Below are 344 nucleotides of genomic sequence, written 5' to 3'. Positions count from 1 at the left end.
TTCTTGAAGTAGGTGAAACAGACATGCACGTATTATGCTGTACTGCTTTGCGATTTGCAAGTATGTGTAGATTCAAACGCGCCAGGACAGTTTGGTGGTGTTACCTCGACTTTAGGTTGTTTTTTTTTGCTTTGTTTTTGTTTTGTTTTGTTTTTAATTCTATTATTCAATTGCATTCAAGTAGCATGCAGGGCAGTTTTGTTTATGCTATTAATTCCCAAGACCTCAACTTTACCAGCATATTCATTTAGAGCCGGAACAGGTGACTGTATTTACGTAGACTCATTAAAGAAAAGCTCGACTATCGCGCGTACATAATTTCTAAATTCATATTTTAATGGGCC

Source organism: Haliotis asinina, chromosome 13 (genome assembly GCF_037392515.1).
Source record: "Haliotis asinina isolate JCU_RB_2024 chromosome 13, JCU_Hal_asi_v2, whole genome shotgun sequence".
NCBI classification, from domain to species: Eukaryota; Metazoa; Mollusca; class Gastropoda; order Lepetellida; family Haliotidae; genus Haliotis; species Haliotis asinina.
This window is presented reverse-complemented; position numbering follows the sequence as displayed.